Here is a 19,099-nt window from a genome sequence, read left to right as displayed (position 1 = left end):
CCTGTGCTGCTGTGAGTTTTCTCTGCAGAAGGGTTTCAGGTTAGCCAGGATGAAGGCATCTCTGGTAGGTTTTCAAACCCTCTGTCATGCTGGCGGTGGTCTCAGATGGGCAGAGGGAGAGAGAAAATGTGAAGCTGTAAATACAAAGCATGAAAAAAGCTCATAATGGCTTAATTTCTCCCTGAGCATCAGAAGGCGTGTGGGAGGAGAGTAGGAGTGTGTGGACTGAGTCACTGAACATAATTCCATGTGTTTGGGTTTTATTTTAATTATCCACACCAGCAGTTTTCAGGAAATCTCCCACCTTTGTGCTCCTCCCAGCACACCCCGCTGGGTACCAGCGCAGCCGCCAGCGCGAAGGGGAGGCATGGTCTGGCATTGCTGGAGTTGACAGCCTGTTTGCCCAGCACATAGCCAGCATCCGCCTCCTCTCCTGGCCCGAGGCATGGGCTGAGCACAGTCGTGATGGCAGGGCTGGGGAAGAGACTTATCCTCAAGTAGCCTGGCACTGTGCCATCCCAGACACTCTGAAGGTGAAATTGCAGCACGAATGGCTGATTTATTAATCACAGGCACCTTTTCATAAAAAGGCAGCTGTATTTGATATTATTCTGCCATTACACACGGTCTTATGCTGCAACTGCACATGCAGGACATGCAGTGAAGACTTCAGTGTTCAAGAGATAAAAAGATAGATAAGGCTACTGTTCTGCACCTGGAAGAAAACACCACATGTTTGTGTCATCCCTGCTACAGACAGCAACATCCCAACCATGTCTGTGGTTACAGGTACCACAGAATTACTGAGAAACCCCTTCAGCAAAAGTGCTTTACAGACAGCAAATACATTTCTTCATGCAAGGTGCTGAAAATTATTATGGCCAACTCTTCCGCTTTTCCTAGTGCACCAGCCTCTCGCTAGTACTGCAAGGACTATATCTCAGGCTGAGATCCAAGCCCTGCTATCCTGACTGACTCATTGGTCAGGGAAGCGGGAGGTGGGTGTACCAGTAGTCTCCCAACAGCTCCTCTCATGGCAGGGGTCCTTGCTGGATGCTTCTTTTCTGCACATTCTCCACTGGCTCATGAGCTTAGTCTGTAAATTCTGGAAATCGCTTTTCAACTTCAGCACAAAAGGTGCAGACCAATGTCCCAGCTGCCAACAGGACCATCCGTGCCGCTCGGCAGGGACCCACACCCCTCCACTCCAGCAGGAACCATCCTCCCCAGGAGGGGAGGTGGGGGCAATCCCTGCCCTACATGGGGAGCTGCCCTGCAACTCCAGCAGGGATGGGGCTGCCAATTTCTGCAGCGCCATCTATTGCCGTCTCTTCTATATAGAAATCTGGCCTGATGTCCTTTTACTTCTCCTAGTTAACCCTTTTGCTGAGTGGAAAGAACTAGTGGGAGCCATGGATGAAACCAACAGCCTCCACAGTGGCAAGGCAGAACGACTTCTGAGTTGAGAGGGGCTGAGCTGCAGAAATATCAAACTTCAGAAATATCAAGTTACTTTGCCTCTTGGTAGGGGACCACCAAGGCATATGTAACTTGTTTCAGGGCTGAGGGAAAGGGGAAAACGTTAGTTAGGATTTGAAAGTCTGGGGAGAGACTAGGAAATTTGTACAGATAAGCAGCATGGAGGATTTTGAGCTTCAAATCCAACTCATTCAGGTAAGCTCAGGCTGAGCACTTAGGAGATCTGGTGACAAATTCAGATGTAGTGGGTACACAAATGATCTAAAAATGCAGATTAGAATTCAGTATCATAGTGTCATCTTTAAAATAAAAGTGCTTAATTTCTAAGATAACCTCATGGGTTGGGATTGGTGGCCGACCTGAACCTTGGTGCTTGCACTGAATTTACTGCCTGTGCCCCGCAGCTGCTCAGGTGGGGTTGTCACGCAAAAGACAGACAAACCTCTTCTGTGGCAGCTCGAGCTGGGACTGGCTTTTGCTACTGATTTCTTTGGCTTAATTTTGACAATATTTGCTTAAGCTCCTCTTTGCTCCATTGAGCCGGCTTCTTTTGGAAAGACACAAATGGGCCAAGACACTCCCTGTCCCTCACCACTGGCCAGGTGCTCTGTGGATTCCCAGCTCCTGACACTGAGGATGTGCAGGCAGACCCCAGGGCTGCCCTGCACCAACCACAGCAATGCACATGTCACCTCTCCATCTCCCCATCACACCCAGAGCTGTGGGAGACAAGTGGCTTTTTGGCTGCCCCTTGCGACCTCTCATTCCACCGGGAGACAGACAGGCTTGCCATGCAGAGCTGAGCAGGGTGAGAGGTCAGTGTGCCCCCCTGCCAGAAGGATGGGAGGAACTGATGGCATGAAGATGGTGCTGGCCGCCCATCAGAGCTGCTGCCAGCAGCATCCCAGTGTGAAACCAGCGTACCATATGGTGAGTAGGTATGACAGCATCTGAGTGGGGTGGTGGGCAGTGAAGCGGGACCGTATATGATCATCCTGTGAGCTTGCGGGAGGAAGGATTCCAGGACCAGAATATCAGTGCAATGCTGTCCTGAGCTTGTGCACATATGGCAGAGAAGATATACCATTATGAGTCATTGAGAAATGTAATAAAAATAGGTTCTGCTTCTGTGTAAAGAAAATAACAGGTACTAATTAATCTCTCTGGCAGAGGGGAGCAGAGAGGAGAGCTGAGGCAGGCAGGGGACTGCTCTCAGCATGTGGACAAGGTGCAAGGGAGCAAAGCAAGGTGCTCCCAGTGCCAACATGTCAAGAGAGTTGATAGAAAGTCTGGGAAACCCTGTGTGATTCCAGCTGAAAAGATATTTTCTAATGCTATTTGTAATGCGTATGCAACTGAGCAGGCACTTTTTTTTAATTTCTATTCCACAGAAATTAAATTAATTTTAGAAATGGCACTATAACTATTTTCCTGCCTCAGGGACCATTTGTTTTAAAAATCATTAAAGATTTTTATATGACACTGCACTGACATTTGATGTGAATAAATTAAGGGAATTAGTATAAAACTGTGTTCTTTCTTCATAGGCTTCCCAGCACATATCTGCGTGCACATTCATTTGGTAAGGTAGCCTGCGTAAGGGCAATGGTGTCAGTATGTCTGGAAGGGGATGAAGGTACATCCCCAGGGCAGCTCCACCACTGAAAGTGTGGCTCAGGATGATGTCTCTGTGGCTGTTCTCAGTATCTGTGCTCATCCTTAGAGGGGGCAAAACTCATTAGTAAGTACCCTGATGCAGCAGTGTAAAGCAGCCATCACAAGGAAATGGTTCAAAACAGAGACATCATCACTGCACTGCACCTCCTCCCTCGGGCTCCACAGGTTCTGACCCGACTCTGGAGCCAAAGCATCCTTGCTGGGATTTTACACACTGCCATGGTCCCAAGCAAGCAGCCCTAATGCTCTCACCAGGGGCTGGCAGGATTGCTGCCAGATGTGGCAGGTGCATGCTCTGCTTTCTCCTCCCTGCCTGCTCTGTGTGCCCTGGGCCCTGCTGACTGCCCACATCCTGAGCGTTCTCATGTCAGAGCAGGACTGGGCACTTCCCTGGCCCTCTGCAGTGGGATGTGGCAGCACCAGCTCTGGCATGCTTAGCTGTGTGCCACAAATCCTCCTCATCACCTTCAGTGTTTCCTGGGGACTCAGAGCAGATATTTAATTTAGGATGGGTCCAGTGGCTGACTGAAACCTTCTTGGTGCCACTTAGCCCCTAGAAGAAGTTGTGCTTCAGGCATGTAAGCAAGAAAATCACTGGTAGACAAATGAGCTTGCAAGAAACAGTGTGATGCCCTGATCAGAATGTAACCTGGATTCAGACTTCAAGTAAGAAGTATTGAAACTTTATATTTTACTCTCTTTTAGAAGAACTCTTGGTGCCTCTTGTGGTTATCTCTTGGGATGAATACTTGCAGATACCTCCTGTGGGGATGTTACTGCGGCTGTAACTCCAGTTTTGCTGGGGTCTTCTGAAAAGGCATACTGTTTTATTTTCTACAACCCCATCATTTCTGACTGCATATAATTGCCGTATGAACATTACTGAAACCAGTAGGGGAAATAGAAAGCATCAGAAGGTATGTTAAAGGATGACATACTTTTTTGTGTTCTGACCCCACCATGTGATATTTAAGCAAATTGCATTATAACATTAGTGTTTTCCTCTGTGGACACAGATGGTCAGCAAGGTTGCAGTGATGTACAAGCCCCAGGGGTCCCAGCCAAGGGGGTGGATGTGATTAAGACTTGTGGCTGTGGCTGTGGAACAAACCCAGGGGAGAAGGCTGGATGGACAGAGGCTGCAGCTGAGCAGTGTGAGGCTTCCCTGTGCCCCCTCAACAGCTCAGGCCACCTCACAGCTGCTAACCCTGCACCATCCTCTGCTCGTCCTGTCTGCCCATTTGAACAACCCCTCACATCCCCTCCAGCGCTGAGCTCACTGCTGAGCCTACCCCATCCCCGCTCTAGAAACTCAGGGAAATGTGGCAAGAGAGGGCCCAGGACTTAATTTTCACTTCCAATAGCTGCCGCAAAACAGACTGCGTTTCACATGGAGAGGACTGGACAGTTCCTGCTGAAATCAATGGCAAGTTTCTCAGACTTATCATCATCAGTGAGAGCACATAGATAAAGGGAAGGCACTTAATGAAGTGCCTCTGTATGCAATGCCATTAAGGACAGATTAATGCAATAAACTCAACATGCAGCTATACCTTAAAACCATTTGGGAAATGAAGTTAGTGCAGGAAGCAGCTGCTTTTCTGTTAGGAAAAAGACCATGCAGGGACAATTTCCAACCTGTGTGCTGATCTCCAGTGTCTGCAGGTGGGTTCCCTAGCAGGATCTGCACTCCAGCCTTCACCTGGACAGTAGGGCTGGATTTGAATTCCTGTGAGTGTTTCATGTTTCCACTCCCAGTATCTCAAGCCTTGGCTGTGGGAAGCCTCCAGCAATTGGGTCTCTGAAAATGAATGCCAATTTTCTGGACATTAGGGATGAAAGCAGGACTTTACAATTATTTGCTGAGTCCAGTTTTCAGGGTTCAACCCTGATCTTGTTGAGGACTAGTAGTACCTGTTGGGGGGGGGGGCAGGCCAGACATCACAGCCCCTTAAAGACAGGCTGGAAGGGACCTTCAGAGGTCACCTGCACTTTGAGTGGTCCTATCTCCTTCTCAGCAGATGTATATCAAGGTGCTATGTAAGACAGCTCCCTCTTCTCTCCTCTACTCTGCAACTCTTCCCATTATTGCATTCCCCTTCCTGCCTGCCCATGTTTTTTCTGAAACGCCATGGCCCAATTCGGCCACCCCAGCCTGCCCATGGCCTTTCTGATGGGGAAGCACAGGAGGACTGTCCTTCATCCCACAGGCTCGACGGCTGCCCATAAGCTGGGGCAGTTCATTAGCCTTCTGCATTGGAGAGCTCTGCAGAGGCAATGCATTTCAGATGCCTAGATGCACTGCTGTCCTCGAGGCTAATGTGGAGTACGACATGTGGCCAGCCTTGCCCCCGTTCGGGCTGTGGAGCTGTTTCTCCTCTCTGTCCGGGCTCTGTCCAGGCTCAGGGGACCTGGCCAGGAAGTGTCTGTCTCACCTACAGTGTCACACAGGCCCCTGGCTGTGTTCAGCATCCCAAACCTCTCTTGTAGGGGGTGGGTATGGCTCCTTCAATGGGGCTACTCTGCAAAGCTGTCGAGCCTGAGTTGTTCTACTCATCCTCTATATGGACTTCAGCAAAAGGGCTCCTGCTTGAAGCAGCAGAGCTGCCTTGAGCCCACCTGCACAGACCAGGCTCCCTTCCAAGCACTACCATGTGCAGCTGCTTCAACATCCCAAGCCCACACCCTGGGCAGCTCTGCCACCTGGCCCCGGCTTGGGTGGGCTCAGGACACATGGGTCTGGGTCAAAAGCTGCTCCCCTGGGCTGCCCCCTCCATGGGCTGGCTGTGCTCCCTGCGAGCCACTGCCTCCTTGTCAGTCTGGGTACAAATCCTGCTGCTTGCTTGGCAGGGCAGGACCCGGGATGCTCCAGGGTGAGCTCACAGGCAGGTACTCTCTGTTCCACCGGTTTCCCAGAGTTCTGATGGGTGTCGCAGTGTTTTGTCAAAACAACCCCTGACAAATGAGGCCCGGCTAAAGGGGATTAGTTTAAAGCAAATGTTTATCCTTTCTAAATGTCAAGAAAAGGCAGTTTTGGCTTTCTGAGGCAATGTGTGACCTGGGCTGCATTAGTGGGGTCCCCACTCACCTCTGCGTGCCTTACCACTCCAGCCAGCTCCCCAGGGCTGAGGAGGGACTCCTCCCTTTGGCACCAGGCTGCATGGAAGCATGGAGCCCCCTCAATACAAAACCAAGGCTTAGTAGGCAGGTGTGTTTTTCAAACTTAACTGATATTTTAAAGCAGCAGGACCTTCAAATGTAGGAAAATATTTGGTGTTAATAGTTTCAGCAACATGTGAATTAGTATTTCACTGCTAATGATAAGAGATGTGATATATCTCCAACTCAGGAAAATGGGACTGTGAGTCCGCTCAAGGGTGCAGGGGAGCTGCTCAAATGGAAGAACAAGCATGACACAAACTGTAGTACCAGACAGGCAGCATTCCAAACTCTCACGCTTCTGAGGGAAGCAGGCATAGCCTGCTCTAGGGCTAGGGGTGCAGGATGCAGGGTGTTGGATGCAGGATCCAGCAGTGTAGGACGCAGGGTGCAGGATACAGGGTGCAGGATGCAAGATGCAGAGTGCAGGGTGCCAGGATGTAGGGTGCCCGAAAGTGATCTCGGTAATTGTTGAAACCCAGATAGGAGGGGAACGAGAAGAGCTCGTCAGCTTTCCTTCTGTCATCTCATACTTGTACAGCAAAGTACTGTTAATAATAATTTAAATGCTTTGGTTGTCAGTCACTGCTCTTTCTTTGTAAATGTTACTCATTTCATAAATAAATCAAAACCTGCAGACCCTAGGTTTTCAGAAACTTGAATGCTTTTGTTAAAATTGTATGAAGCAAATTCACAAACACATGATTTATATTATCTCAGCACAGCACAGGAGATGATAGAACATACTATTTAAATTAACTTCTCTCCCAACAAATGAAATCAATTCTGTTCTTGGGTTACTTTTCATCTGCCTTTTGTCTTGTTGCTGAATCTTTTCTATTTCTTTCACTCATTCATCTATTGTGCCCTTTCCTTGATCTGATAGCATTAAACATATAATTAAGTCATAAAGGAGGGAACTGATGAGTATAGCAGATGGTAATTGCTTCCTACATTTGAATGAAATGATATGCATTGCTACAATTTACAGCTCTCGCCTCATATTTTATTCAGGAACCTTTTATCTCTTTTCCTGCAGAATTATTCTGCAATAAATTTAGACATCTTATCAATAGCTTGGGTGATAGTAGCAGAAACAGGAAAAAACTGAACTTTGTGCATCTTAATGTTTAAAATAATTTTCTACAATAATTGAATTATCTACCAGTAAATATCATTTATAGAACCTGACTGACTTGGATGTTTTCCTCTTAAAAGCTCACCCCATGATTAAAGAGAAAAATTGGCTTGTATAATTACAACTTATTGAACTAGGAGACGTTAGGAACCTAATAAAGCTACTTCTCTTATCAGTGAGTTTTATTTTTCCATGCTCTGAGGCTCTTCTGGGTCCAAGGTGTCAGAGAAAGGGCAGGCAGAACTGCATGGAAGTATGGCATGTCTCATGCCATTAGTGTGTGGTACACGCTCTGGAGGATATGGTAATGTTATGGGAGTTCATGGTACACTCCATGCTTCTCTATGCTAAAAATTAAAAATAGCATATTTAAACTTATTTCGTCTACAGACTAAGACTTTTTGGGTTGCTGAAATCTCAGAGCCTGATGGGCCCTGTGAGTGCTCTGGTGTCAGCCTCTGGTTCCAGCAGTGCTGCTGGCCCTTTGCCTCCCCATCCAGCTTGAACTGGGCATGGGGCAGGAGGATGCAGAAGCATCTACGGCTGCTGAAGCTGCATGGCCCTTCCAGAAAACCTTGTGTAAAGTGGATTTATTTTTCTGTCTGGTTCTTTAGAGTAGGAGAATTTATCACTCACATGGAAAATGGAATAAGCACATGGACCCCAAAAATGCCAGTAAAGGAGAAAAGGGATGTTTTGGGGAAGAACATGCACACTTTGATACAATTTGCTAAAGAGCCAAAGGGAGAAGAGGCACCGGAGCATAACTAAATCATTTGGTTTTATCTAGAGGAAAAACTGGAAGAAAAAAGAAGCATATTAAATTTAAGTTTTTTGGGTTTAAGTCTAAGTTCAGGACGAAGACTCCTTAGTTCTATTCTATTTGTTTTTCTTTCTATTTCTTAGCTGCAGCCCCAGCCCAAAGGGCAAAGACAAGTCTCGCACCAAGGGTGCTTTGTGCCACTTTATTCTTTGAGTTTTGTTTTCCTTTTAATTTTGCTTGTGAAAGCTCAAGCCACCCTTAGGGCTTGGAGGACTTTGTTACAAGGTTTTCCCCTGAACCTACCTGGAATGATACCAAAGTCCCATCCTATATGCCTGTCTCAGACCACAGGGCACCTTCCTTTGCCCCCTAGAGACCTGTAGAAGAATAGCCCAAACCACTCCCTGCCAATCCTGTATCATTTTGCACTAAAAACTACGATTTTTCAATCATTATTAATTTTAACCCTCCAAATTCAGGTTCCCATAGCCTGAAAGTTAAATACAAAGAGAGTGAAAAAGTGAAATACTAATGCAAACATATGATAGTATTATGGGGCTGACAAAATACTAATACATTGTGATTGACCTGGCAGGTAACTTTAACTTACGCATTTGGGCATATCCCGGTGCAATGCAGGGAGTGCATCCCATTCCTCATCTCCTTTTTTCCTCCTCTGTCCTGTAGAATCTCCCAGTCAGTCACAGAGTCATAGAATGGTTTGGGTTGGAAAGGACCTTAAGATCACCTAGTTCCAACCCCCCTGCTGTGGGCAGGGATGCCACCCAAGGCTTTGTCCAACATGCCTGGCAGTACACAGTATAGACAAAGTGCTTCTCACGTCGGGTGCCAGAAGCCCTGCCCAGCCTTCAGAGATGGCTGTGCTTGACCAGTATGAACCAGGAGATCCATGGCTGGGGTGAAGAGCTGGCTGTTGGGCATCTGCCTGCCCCTTGTTCTCAGCAGCCTGCAAGAGGCACTTGGTGTTTGTTTTTTAGGACGGTTCAATGCCACGCACCATGGCTGGCATGCAGGAATGTTTCCAGGTGTGGGAGGCTCTTCCGATGTGTTGTCAACCCAGGGAGGGAGCCTTGTGGGCACTGTGGCTGGTGGCACCACTTCTTGGTGATGGCTGCATCGTGCCTTAGGCAATGCCAGTTTCTGATCTCCTCTTCTGCCAGTCTGACAACACTGCCAATATTTCAAAATTTTCCAGGAAAAAATGGCTCTATTTTTCCTTTTTTGTGGTGGTGAAGTAGAAATTGCATCACTATCTTTGTGACAGTCCAGCTGTGAAACAGCACAAGGAGGAAAATCTCATGATGGGGAAAATGAGGAGAGGCTCTACAGATGACTGAGGCAAACCTCCTGCCAGTAAGGGAGAAAGATTGCTCCCTGCGGCAGGACAAATCCCAGGGGGTAATAAAGCAGTGTTTCTGCCGACATTTCTTGAGACAGAAATGGATGTAGCCACACATGGTCATGTTCTTTTTTTCGTAGAAGATTGTTATAATAGCATGAAATTCAACAATATTGGCAAGAAACTGGTCTTTATGTCATTTCCCCCGTCATCTTTTTTATTAGGTTAAAAGCATGATTGATAAAAGTAACTTCATTGAGATCACATTCTCAGCTGCAGCATGGACAGAGGTCATTGCTGTTATTAGACCTGCTTGTGTGGTTGCAGAACGGACAAGGCTTTGGGTACAAGGGCTGTTCTTGAGGTCTGAAACTGAAGCAGGGAACTTTGAGTTAAATATTTGGCCCTAAATGAGCAGCCACCATGGTGGTTCCCACCTGGGGAGGAGAGGCTCAGTGCAGGCCAAGGATCTGGACAGCATGGTAGGATGAGGCAGGAGGAAATACCACCCTGAGACTTGGGAGGGGAAAATCTCACACACAGCCCATGAATGACATGGGCAAAGCCATGGAAAATACTAAATAATGAGGTGAGCAAGTTGGTGGTCAGTGATACACCAACAAGCTCTGGCGGCCAAGCCCACTATGCCAAAGCTGAGGTGGGGGAAAATCTTCTGGGTGTCCAGAAAGGAAGGAAAAATGGCTGGGAAAGGTGAGATGAGCCCTGATGGACCGGTGGGAGTGTCATGGGGTGAGTGCATCCAGGTCTGGTGTCTGCTCCTCAGGCAGGGGATTTAGAAGTCAGAGAGTGTCCAGAAAACAGTCTTGAGAGGAACCAGAGATAAAGCAAACCTGCCCCAAGGCATGATGGTTAGGAAGGTGGTCTCATTTATCCAGGCTAACCTTCCATGCTCTGTGGGCTGCCTGGCAGAGGAAGCCCACAGCTCCAGCTAAAGGAAGGGAAGGTAAGGCGACATGAAGGGCAGCAGCAGGAAGCAGAGGCTGGATTATAAATATGGTCCAGAATTGTGCAGGCAATGAGCCATCAGAACAACCAGTCCCGGGAAAGGGTTGGTTCTGCGCTGTGGCAAGACAAGATTTGGGTTTTTTTTGAGAGAGAGATGTCAAATCAGGAGATACAATCTTGATATGGATGGCTGAGGCTTTTGGTCTGGTTTCAAAAAAGGTCTGGCTGTGTTATCTCGTGTCCCTTAAACCCCACAAGCCTGCTGATGGCTTGGGGTTGCAGATACCAGTAGCTCTCCTTTGCGATGCAGCTCCTTGGGACAGAGGGACAGACCGGGAAGGATTTGTCCCAGCTGAACTGAGCAGACAGGCTGGCTTTACCTTGCTGTGCTTTGCCCTTGTCTTCCACCTGGGAAGAAGGTGGGCTCTGTGGAGCCTTGGTGGGACATGCCCATGAGCAAAGCCAGAGTCAGTGCTGTCTTTAACTACTATTTCTTGGGATTTGAATTTTCACTACCTAAGCAGGTGCTAAAAAGCACCCAAAATGTGACATGGTTAGTTATTTCCTTAAAATGTAATTTTTGCCATATTTAGCTAAAATTAGACATTTGTAACAACTTACATTTGAAGCTTCTATCACTCCAGGTGAAGTTTCAGGACTGTTTTGTTTGCAATGTAAGCCACTGTTGCAAGATGTTGCATTATAAAGCCTGTATGTCCTGAGTGTATGTGGCAGCAAAATCATGACCTGACATCATGTAAGGCATCTTAACTTCTCATTGCTTTCCTTCTGTGGAGTGAGGCAAGAAAGAGTTGTCAGTAATGATTTCCTGAGTGATTTTTAAAAACCCGTGACTCCTTCCCTTATTAGTTTTAATAAACTCACTGCTCCCTAAGCTTGCTAGGAAAATTATTACCTATCAGCAAGACAGAAGACAAACATATGAGCTATTGACAGCAGCAGAGAGTAAGCCCCTCATGATGGCTATTAAGAGACAAGCATTACCTTTTTTTCCACAGCCTACCTGAAATTAAGTTCTTTTTGAACATCAGTGCTCTGCTGAGCCCTGGGAGTTCACATCAGACAATCTCAGTGTGTCCATACACAGGTGGTTTGCTAGGGTGTGATTTGGCTGCATCCCTGGGCAGATGTAATCTTTCCGGGACCCTGCTCCTGCTCCTGCACCCATTGGAAGCATTGCATCCATATGCCATCCTCTCCCTGAAGTATCTCCCCTTGCTGCGAGCACCAGGAGCAGGGCCTGGCCCTGGGATGGTGAAGGTTTTGTGATTAGCAATCTACTGAGCTTTCTCATTAGGCAGGTCCATGTGACAGAGCATTTCTAGATCGTTATATAGAAATCCCGGTAGTCAGAAAAGGATGTGTAAACCTTCCCCTCTGCCATAGCTCTGCTAGTTTGTGAAGACAAGAAATGCCACAAGCAGGACCAGTAACATCAAAGTCCCACGTATACTCTGTACTGCCTGTTTTCAGCCAGGACACTGCGTTTTCCCTTGACACTTCTGCAGACACATCTCTCTAAGAGGGCAGTGCAAGGGCAGGGATGGGGAGGAATAGTCATATTCTTCTGGGCAATACATGGAACAGACCGATGGAAGGCACAATAACCCTATGCCAGGAATGGGTAGAGCAGTGGGACGTGGTGCCAGAGGTGCTGGTAAGCAGAGGGTGCCTGTGCAGAGGGATGCCTCCCTTGGGCTTGTGGCTTGGTGTCATCAGGCCTGCTCCAGAGTGGAAAATATGAAAGGCATCTTATACACCAGAAGTATTTATGATAAATACCAGGTGTGTCCAAAATGAAATACAAGGAAATACTAAAATCCACTGGTTTGCTCCAGTGGGTGTAGCCAGCCAGGAAGTCCCAGGCTGGCATGCAGGCATGTCCCCACACCACCAGTGGAAGGCCTGGGAGGGCATTGGTGCTGTCTCCATACTGTCTCATGGCTATTACCATGCAGCTGGAGTTTAACATGACACAAATGATTCCTAGTATTTTATGAAGTACAACTTTTTCTAACCTTGGTAAAAAATATAGGCATCATGCAGACATCCTACTGTTTGAAGAGAAAGGAAGGGGACAGGAATAATTCAGATTTTGGGAGCTGATAGGCTAAATTTACAGTTGTGTGTGGTCAAGCTGCTACTGATGCTTGAGTTTCCAATTGCTGGTAATAGACTGGGGAAAAAAAGATAATGTGTTTGATCGATCAGCATGGACAAATTTCATTTAGGAGATCAATAACAGTTTATACTTGACAGAGCGGAGGGACCACATTTATTTTTCCCTTTGATTGAATAAATGTTTTCAATGAAACTGCAAATGTAAAGCAATCCTAACCATTTCTTAACTTGAGGCACAGCTTTCTGCTCCAGTGTTATTGCAAGCAATGTGTATTTAAAACTAATATACAGCGCAACGGATAGCCAGAGGCTGGAACTGCTGAATGAAACTAATGTGCAGTTTATTAAAACAGAAGACATGGAAAGTGCACAGGCTAGTTTTCCTGACTCCCAGCAATGCGAAATACCAGAAAGAGACATCACTTGGGCACATTTTTCAAGGGTGGGTAGGAAAGGGAAGATTTTTTTGGTGAGATTTTTTCTTTTTTCTGTATCAAAGCATAATTTCTTCAAGCCTCTGAGCAGATACGTAGGAGGGTAAACATGCAAGAGAAAACAGCTATGTCTCCACTAACATATGCTGCCTCTTCTCCCAAGCAGCCACCACATCTCCACGCTCTCCTGCAGCAGCATGAGAGACCAAGGGTCCGGGCCAGGGACTACCCAGGGCAGGTTGCAGCTCCAGCTTCTCCCTTTGGCATGGTATTTATTTCCCATGTGAACCTGTAGGTGTGCACTGCTGGCTAGGAACACACAGCACAGCCCTGATCAACCACAGAAGCAGCTCAGGTACCCGCAGCCCTTGCACGGGCTTCTCCCATCAGTGACAGCCACTCTGGACAGTGTGGTGACATCCCACCTTGTCTGACATACCCATCACCAGCTGGGCGCCACCTCAAAAACATCTGCCTTTTCTGCCCAGTAGGCAGCGAGTGCTCCAGCATCTTCAAAATTCTCAAAAATTCCCCCTTGGAGCAGACCCACTCAGGCGGAGCAGGCAGAGCCAGTGTGTGGCTGGTCCCAGCCCCTTGGCTGGCCCTTGAGGGGGAGTCATACATCCCTGTCCACTGCACCTTCCCCTCTTTCTGGGGCTGGGGGCACAGGACACGGCCTCAGGAGGATTATCTGGGTACTACTAGAGGACTGCTGGCTTATCAAGGACCCAGAGGTTTGCTGTGGGTCTCTGGGGTTTAATTTCTGCAAGAGAAGCTTTTAATTCACTGTAAGGAGCATGACAGCCACAGCCACAGCAACAGGTGAGCAGGTGCTTCTCCTGATGTGCATGCCTGCAGACCCTCAAGGTGAATGTGTATGCTCTGCAGACCCTGCCGGTGGCTATACATCAGAATTGCTCCTGCTGGGCCTGTTTCACTCAGCAGCATACGGTGGTCTTGCAGAAGTGCTCCTGAGCAGGGAGTCATTAAATAATGCACTTTGTGATCACAATAATTAACGCTCATTTTAGCTTTCCTACTCAAGGGAGTTCTCATCTCCCTCCCTGTAGGTTTGGGTAGGCTGAACGAAAACTTGCAGTAATTGGCTTTTTTTGATCAATGGAAGACCTGGAGCAGGACATGGGCTTAGCAGGCAGACCCTGCTGCCCAAGAACCAAAGCTACACAGGGCTTCCAGGTGCAGCTGCTTTTGCAGGGGAAGCCAGTTTTGTATGGGTTTCTTTCCTGTTAATGCTGAATTTTCCCCTCTTTTCGTTGTTGTGTTTTATGAACTCTCTTAGAGAGGCTTAAAATCAAATTTGGCTGGTAGCAGATAGTAATTAAGTTCCAGATGACGCAGATAATAACTTTCCCTTGCAATATGGAGCAAATGCCAATAACAAATGCAGCTAGTTTCTAGCTCCAGATGCATCAGATTGTTTCGTTAGCTGACTTGCTCATCAAGGCGAGAGAGCTGAAATAGCGAGAAGCCTGTTTCAGAAACGGATCTGTGGCCCCATGATTATTTTAGGCATGCAGCTTGGAATTGTTTAAAATGCATATTGTCTGTGTACATTTCAATAAGGCAAATGCCAAGTATGAATGCCGTAGGGCTCCTTGTATGTCAGATGATTAAGTCTTCAAGACTTGCAGCCATAGGGTCATTATCAATGGTACTTCCAGGTCATTGTGTGCACAGCAAAGTTAGAGGCAATGGTTGACCTTTTGACAGCACTGCAGGGTAACAGAGCTTCGGAAGACATAAATAACCATTTCTAATTTGTTTCTGTGAGGGGTATTTATTTAAAAATGCAAATATATTATAACATATGTGACTTAAGGATATTCAGATGGGAAAGCAGAATGCATTTCCTCCCATTCTTTTTCCCCAGTGAATTTCCAAATGAAATGCTTAATAGGGGAAAAAGGAAGAGATGGAATAAATAATAATAATAATGATGAAGATCACTTACCTTGTTCTTTTTATGATTGTCTAGTACCTTTTTGTCAATGATACGCTCCATGCAAAGAGTCTTCTCATGGATGAATTAAGTTTGTGATATTAACAAAAAACATGCAGTAAACTGCTTGTCAGCTTTGTTTCTTTTCATGCCTAACGTCTAGCATAAAGATAATGCATATTCGACCTTATTTTATACATAATATACTGCAGCACACACACAATCAGGAAGCTTTCAAGAACCTTCTTTCTTTCGTCTTCAATAAACTGTAAAACCAGACCTTTTAAAATCCTGCCTATTGCACTTTGTGGTGACCTGACTTAAATGCAGAAGCCATTGGTTGACTTTATTTTTATCCTTGCAGGAAGAATAGTTGTTTATAAAACTCAACAAGCATAAAACAATATGCTTCAGGATTATAAATAGCATTTGAAAAGGTTTTGAGATTACACACTGTTGCCTGAAATACTACAGGGCAAAAATCTTCATCTTTATTCAGGTATATGAGGAGTTTTGATCAGGTAAGGACAGTTAGAGCTTCAGGATGTGGCCAATAATAACTTAATAAATCAGCAATGATATGATCTGATGGTGTTCAGCTTCCTTTCAACACATAATCAGTAAGCACTTAATTGTTAGAACTTGTATAATTACTGCACTGCCATGCAGGGGCTGCACATTCTGTAATAATATAATTTCCTGTATTTGCAGTGGCAGGGGCTTTCATCAGAAGCAAGCTATCAAATTTCAACTCATCAGACTAGCTATGATGTTAATGCATATTTCGTATGTCTGACTAGTCATTTAAAGGAATGTCTAGAGTCCTTAATGCACAGAGCAGGTAAAATAGAAAATATAGTTATTTATGCATACATTTATATAGATATTTAGAAACTGATCCTGAAGTTGCAAGAACTAAATGCACATACAAGCATGAAGGGATAGGATGAATTAATGTCACAAAATAACAGAGTGGTCACGGGCAAAACAATCCTGTCAGCACAGCAGCTGTGTGTAACCATCAATGTGCAGCTGTACATGCCACCCTCAAACTCAGCTGAAGGATTTGCATACTCATAGCCACATAAATGGGATATTTTGCTGCAATTTGGATAGCGCCAGGGTTTCACCTCTAGAAAGTCAATAGTTTGTGTGCTGGTGCCCTGGTGGCATGGAATGGCAGTGTGTGGTAACTATCAGATGAGCAACAGGGCTCAACTAAACGAAGACAACACATACAGCAGGCATCATGGTTTAACCCCAGCTGGCAGCTCAGCTCCATGCAGCTGCTCACTCATTTCCCCCACCCATGTGGATGTGGGACAGAATTGGAAGGGTAAAAGCATGAAAATTTGTGGGTTGAGATAAAGACAGTTTAATGGGACACAAAAGGAAGAAAGTAGTAATAATGATAAAAGAATTAAAATATACAAACCAAGTGAAGCACTATGCTCACAAACATCTCACCACTTCCTAAGTGATGTCCAGCCAGTTCCCCTGGCCAGATCTCTCTCCTGCCCTCCCCTCCAGTTTATGTATTGAGGATGATGCCATATGTATTGGAATATTCCTTGGGCCAGTCTGGGTCAGCTGTCCTGACTGTGTTCCCTCCTGGCTCCTCCTGCCCCCCAACCTCCTTGCTGATAAGGCATGAGAAAGCCCTTGACCTAGTATAAACACTATTTAGCACCAACTAAAAACATCGGTGTCTTATCAATATTACTGATAAAGCAGACTGATTACAGCATTGTACCAGCTACTGAGAAGAAAATTATCACAGATGAAACCAGGACAGTAGGACCTTCTGCTGGATCACTTGCTCTTGCAGAAGATGTGGCTTCCCTCCAGGTTTGTAAAGAATAGATCACTGAAGAAGTTTGGGAAGCGGAGCTCTGTCTCATACACCACATACCAATGGCTTGGCTATGGTTGTATAAGATCTTTTTATGCAGCAGATGGTGTGCTATTTCAGAATGTGTATTCTTATTTCTGGTCCATTTTCCTCCGTGGCTCTTGGTGATATTTTTACATATTCATCAGAGCAATCAGAGCTCACTGTTTCTGACACTTGTCTTACGTTGCGAGCATGTGTCACTGTTGTGTTGCGTTGCATACATGCTGATGAGCAGGAGAGAAGGGAGAGTGGTTCCTACTTGCAACCTCTTTTATGTTGCACGAGGTCATGTCCAAGAAAGCGTGCTGCCAGGAGGGAGCAGGCTGTATGGCTCTGCCAGCCTCTGCAGGAACATTCCAGCTCAGACTTTAGTGGTGTGTGTTGTACCAGGAGTGCTAGGCACAGCAAGACACCGCAAAGGCAGCAGAGTTATGAATACGAATACACCTTGCCAGTGTGCCATCATGGCCATCTTTGTTCAAGAGTATCTTCTACTCCTTTGAAGCAAATGCAGTACCAGCAGTGCGTATTGCATGAAGACGACCAGGCACAGAAGGTGAGACAAAACTGGAGCTCTACTCCAGGTCACCATCTGCTGCTGCTGTAGAAAACCTGCTAGTAGGGAGCAGCTGCAGCAGGAAGAGCTATCCCACCAAAAGGAATCAAGTCCTGGTGTTAACAGGTTTTGCCCAACCATCTTTGTTGGAAGCCAGTCCTGCAGGAATTAGAAGAGCAAAAACATCACCCACGTCCAAGTAGTGGGGTGAGGGCTTTTTCACAGACCTTGGGAGGGTCTGGAAACAGGATGGGCTGGAAGTAACTTCTCTTCCCCACCAGGAACAGTCCAGGCAACCTCATGTGTCCACAGAAAATGGTGGGCAGTGGTTCTGCAGGCCCTGCAAATAGCAGCTGAGTCGTTAAACATGAATAGTTTCTGGAAGTCTGGAACAGTCCTTCCTCCACAAAGGACTTCAGATGGCTCTGAAGTCTAATGCACCAAGGACATCATCTCCGTAGGTGAGGCAGATGGGGAGCAACCACCCTAGGGATAGCATGCAAGTGCTTAGGATGACCCAGGAAAACTTTGTGATTATGCTATTTAATCTGGTGGTTAATGGTTTATGAAATGAGAGGTTCACAGCTATGAGTGTACATGGACAGTGTAAGGGTGAAGGCTCCCCAGCCCTGAGGAGACACATGCAGGCATTTGTTTGTTTATGCTTACCACTGGTTTCAGAGTGCTACACCTTAGCTCTGACCTTCTAAAATTAGAAGAAACATAGAGTAAGTTTATTTCTTTGTTCAGCCCTAGAAAGTGCTTGACCTCCTTCTGGCATTGTGACTTGATGTGAAAGGGAGGAAGAGCCAGGCCAGCAGAAACAGTGTGCGTCGACCACTGAGGGGGCACCAGTTGCTCACTATCAAGCTGGAAAAGGTGAAGGCTGCTATGAACATGCCTGCTTCAATGACCAGGAAAGGTCTCTTCTAATGTGACAATGTCTCTTCTTCCAGTGCGGTGACAGCTGTATCCCTCAGCACCTCACACTAGCACAGAGCGACGACAAGAGGGACAGCGGATAGAAGTGAGGTGCTGTTGTTCCAAGAAGAAGCTGATGCACCATTGAAAGCATCTGCCATTTTGTGGACACTTAGGAAATTGCTGTGACGTTTGGCTGACATTTTACTTTGTGCTCTGACCAATTGCCTCTTACCTGGTAGTGTCAAACAGCGAGTCTGCTGCCAAGTCATTAGGAGAGAGCCTGGAGAGGTGATTCCCACTGGGGAGGGCACACTTAGGGTGGGAAGTGCCCGGCACCCGCAGGGCTCATCAGGCAGTTGGAGTGCAGGTTCATGCTTCACTCACACTGACTTTGGAGCCTATCTCCAGATGCAAAAAGGCCAGAAGCACCAGTACTGGCTGAGATGGTGACCCAGTGCCAAAAGCTTTGCTTGCCTGCACATAACCAGCACATCCCCAAGGAGCATCACTTTCCCTGCTGGAGGGCTGCAGCAGGGGCACGTGTGCCTGGCGGGAGGGCTGAGCCTCATCTTGACTGAGCAGATGGCCCAGGGAAGAGACGTTAATTAAGAACAGGGCTCTGCTGCATGCAGGAGTCTGCTACTTGT

At 46.6% G+C, this 19,099-nt stretch overlaps 1 protein-coding gene across 1 annotated transcript in view; it reads right to left on the bottom strand.

Annotated features, from left to right (window-relative positions):
- Positions 1-2,892: 2,892 nt before the first annotated feature.
- KCNJ3 (potassium inwardly rectifying channel subfamily J member 3) overlaps positions 2,893-19,099 on the bottom strand; it is a 650,962-nt gene continuing 634,755 nt past the window's right edge. The window contains exon 4 of the transcript XR_009741983.1: positions 2,893-2,910. The gene's annotated coding sequence lies outside the window, so the exon portion shown is untranslated. The remainder of the gene's footprint in view (positions 2,911-19,099) is intronic.

Source organism: Pezoporus flaviventris, unplaced genomic scaffold (genome assembly GCF_033815535.1).
Source record: "Pezoporus flaviventris isolate CSIRO_AGI_PZ_B2104156 unplaced genomic scaffold, CSIRO_AGI_Pfla_v1 ptg000001l, whole genome shotgun sequence".
NCBI lineage: Eukaryota > Metazoa > Chordata > Aves > Psittaciformes > Psittacidae > Pezoporus > Pezoporus flaviventris.
Note: the sequence above shows the minus strand (reverse complement) of the source record. Positions and strands in the feature narration are given on the sequence as shown.